The following is a 4,094-nucleotide window of genomic DNA, read 5'->3' as shown; positions in this document are numbered from 1 at the left end:
GCTCCGTACGTCGTCTTTTCTTTCCTTTTTTTTGTTTCTTCCTTATAAGTGCTGCTTTCTTGTTTTTCGTGGCATCAGATATAAACTTCACGAAACGTAATAATAATAATTTATTATTGTATGTCATATCTAAACATCCCAAATCGAAACCGGAGGTAGGTTAAGTGGGCGGTTCCACTCGTGTGTTTTGTCACGCCGCGGCCGCGGTGGAATGAATGCTCGCGTTCCAGCGCTGCCGTTTTCGTTGTAGAGAAACTGAACGGTTGGGGCACCAATATTGGTACAATGGTTTCTGGATATGTCTATTGTGCGGACACGAATGCATCGATGTGACGCTCAGAACAAGAACGGAACAAAGCGCACTAAAGTTGCGCGTGACAGAATAATGGATATTTACTAAGCAACACAATAAGCAATAAAAATAAAAAGTAAATGGTACTTTCTTCTAGCTGCACACACAATCATCTTGTGTCTGCCTTACATTTTTCTCGTGTTTTGTTAACGTAAAACGCTTTCTTTCAGACTCATGAAATATGTTTAAAACACGTCTTCTGTACGTTAGATTAGTTGTTCAATTGTAATTTCGGAGCAGCATCAACTAGGTAGAACTACAATCAAATTTAACGTCAAATGATGTAAGCAAATCGAAACTTCTGTGTCACGGTAGAAGAAGCAAATTACATCAAGAGATTTCGGCAACATTTTCACCTTTTACTCAATAGATGGCGCCACCAAACCAAACAGTGCGTTTGGCATGGCGCGGAAAAAATCGCGCGCGCGGTTTTCGTCACATTCCTCCACGTATTTGTCCGTCTTTCACTTCAGTCAAGCATTTTTCGGATCGACCCAGTCAAGTAACTTCAATTATGCTTCCGAGCATTCTTCACACTTCAAAGAGATCGGCGCAAGCCGACGAGAGCGCAATTGGCGCGAATGCTCTGAACCGTAGACAAGCCTACGGACAACGACGCGTTGCATGGAATTTCAATTCTTTTGAAGCTCTGAACGGCACTGACCCCGGAAACATGGATACACCTCACGTCTCTGTCCTTATTACGCAGGCTTCTGCATACGGAATTTTGGACAAGTGACAGGTGCACTATATGCCTCCTCTCACATCGTCGACGGTTCGCCAAGGACTTCGCGTTCCTGCGAATGGCGAAGAAGATCCACGGAATGTTCCCTTGGTGTAAACGTAGCAACTTCGCAAAGATGTCGTAGCCAGACGTTGGGGTGTCATTAATGGTCACGTGCCCACACGCCCCGTACCCTCCTCACCGCCCTCTCACCGTCCCCGGCCATGTGATTAAAAATTTCTGGCTACGGCACTGGTCTTTGAGGCCAGCACTTAGTACTTACCGTACCAAGGGTCCTCGGGCATTTCCAAGCCGTCTGCAACACATTTAAACATTTTTAGACACATTTTAGCCTGAAGGACCCCCAACAGGCCAGTACTTAGTACTTACCGTACCAAGGGTCCTCGGGCACTTCCAAGCCGTCTGCAACACATTTAAACATTTTTAGACGCATTTTAGCTTGAAGGACCCCCAACAGTTAATGATGGAACTAAAGTTATCAGTACGTTGGATCGGAAGATCTAGGGATTACCAGTGGCGTAGCAACAGGGGGGGGCCGGGGGGCCGTGGGCCCCGGGTGCAAGGGGCTAATAGGGGGGGGGGGTAATATACGTCTGAAGGCACCCCTCTTTCCGCCGGCTACACCCGGGGGGGGGGGGGGTGGCAGAAGACCTATGGGCCCCGGGTGCCAGACGACCTAGCTACGCCACTGGGGATTACTATGGCTGAGGTAGTTCGTCATGCTGCTGAAGTCTTTCCGGTCATACACGCCTCAGCATTTGTAACCGTATCCGGCAACCAGCCGTTAGTGACGTGTCCAGTTAGTGAGGTGTTCGTTTTTTTTTTTCCTTTTTCTTTCCGCCAGGGATTCGGTGGCGGCCTTCATCTCCCTCACTGTAAGCGCCGTGTAAACTTCAATCGATTGAATAGCGGACCGACTCGGATAGTTTTTTGCCTATAGTATTTTGAGAGATCTCCAACAAGTGTGGCGGCCAGACAGTGCACTGTAAAACTGAAGTGCAGCCAGTGAGAGGACGTCTTAACTACCTGAACACTTTCGAAATAATTTTAAACGTAACAAACGGGCTTTGCAAACCCCTTTCAAAATTGCGCACTCCCCCACCCCATCCTGACGCCGAAATAAAATCAGAGCAACTGACGGAGACCACGAGCGCCGAGCGCGGAATGCGTCGTGGGAAAAAAATCCTTCCTTCGACATTTCCGCGGCTGCTGCTGTCGTGCTGAATACGTGGGTCATACTGAAAGAAATGTCGTCATCGTGCCGTCGTCGCCATACCTATTGTAGCTATGCGTCATTGTCATTCCAGCTCCGCGATTCCCTTCGTCGTACCATTGTCGTCAGGCCGTCGTCACCATTGCATCGTCGTCGTCATACCATTGTCGTGATTGCGCCGTCGTCGTGCAGTCGTCGTGATCGTCTCGATCATTGGCGTCATGCCGTCGTCGTTACACAATTCAGTTGTAGTAATACACGTCGCGTCGACATTACAGCATGCTCATACTATTGTCGCGATGCCGTTGTCGTCATTTCATTGTCATCATTTTAGCACCGTCATCCTAGGGAAACGTGAGACGGGGCTAGTTGATAATCCATGCCCGCAGCGCGACAGCAAGCAGAAGACGGAAGGGCACGACGCAGACGTCGTGCCTTTCCGTCTCCGTTGTGTCTTTCCGCCCGTCGTCTGCTGTCGTGCTGTGCAGATCGGTGTCATCGTATCGTCGTCATATCGTAGTCGTCGTTCATGCTCCACAATTGGCTCCGTCACACCGCCGTCGTCCATCGGCTTCATTCTAGCAACTGAATCACGCTCGTCATGTCATCACATCGTCGTCAATCATGCTATCGTCATCTCCGCATGACCGTCGTGCCGACCGGGTCGTTCCATCGGCTCCATTTTGCAGTGGGTATTGTAGTGCCGTCATGCCGACGTCCATTCCACCGGCGTTGCTGCGTCGTAGAGTCACCTTCAAGCCATCGAGGTCCTTCCTCCGTCGTCAAGGCTGGTACGTGCATGATCGAAAGCAACGAATTTTGTTGAGCGAGGCATTTCCCTGAGAAATGTGTCCGTGGTCCCTACTTGCCCAAATGATCGCTCAGTATACGAACAGCTTTCTTCACAAACACAAATGAAAGCCTCGCTGAAGCCGATTCCCACAGGGCGTGGCATCCACATTTTTTCTCTTCTCGCGATGCTGTCAATTCAATATTTTTTCAACCAATGCTCTGTGGGCGTCGACAGAAATTATCTCGGTTTACCCGTGGCCCCGCCTTGAAAGCACTGCAGAAGATGCAGCGTGTGCCTTTGTAAGTACCCGCACACGACAGTCCAAACAGGTGGCGCTCAGCGACAGCCTGCATGAACACGACTCGGCAACAACCACGGAAGCCTGTTTCAAGTGTGACAGCGGCACATCGTACTGGAAACGTCTATTTTGACTTTACACAGCTCCAAAACCAGTCGGAAACATATACAAGGGACAGCACAGGACACTCACGGAAGACCGCATTGTGTGGTCACGGACAGAAAGACGCATATAATTCCCCCACCCTTTTACGCCCTGCCCTTTAGAACAGCAACAACAACGAAGCAGACCGCGAGCTACCCTTCTCTTCAATAAATCCTTATTCAATTTCATCACTGCCCTCTGATCGCCCCTCGCTCCTTCTTCGTCAAGTCGGTATCGTACGCGAGAACTTGCGGTACAAACGGAAAGAGATGCCGCAGCCGGTCCAGAAAGACTTCGCTCTTGCGGGACGAAATAATTACCGCCTGTCTGCTTGAAAGCCCGCGCTTCTAGGAATTATCGGCTGCCGGAAACGAGCCGACGCACCATCTCTTTGCTTCTCTGCCCTACCCTCCTCCACGGGCTCCCCACACTACACTGTATACCCCGGCCCAGGCCAAGGAGTCCGCCTCTAGATAGCCTATACAGGGATGGCGCTTTTGTGAAGTGTAGGAGATACGGTCAGCACTCGGGATAGCATGTGCATGTCCC

This window comes from Dermacentor variabilis, chromosome 9 (genome assembly GCF_050947875.1).
Source record: "Dermacentor variabilis isolate Ectoservices chromosome 9, ASM5094787v1, whole genome shotgun sequence".
Classification (NCBI taxonomy): Eukaryota; Metazoa; Arthropoda; class Arachnida; order Ixodida; family Ixodidae; genus Dermacentor; species Dermacentor variabilis.
Note: the sequence above shows the minus strand (reverse complement) of the source record.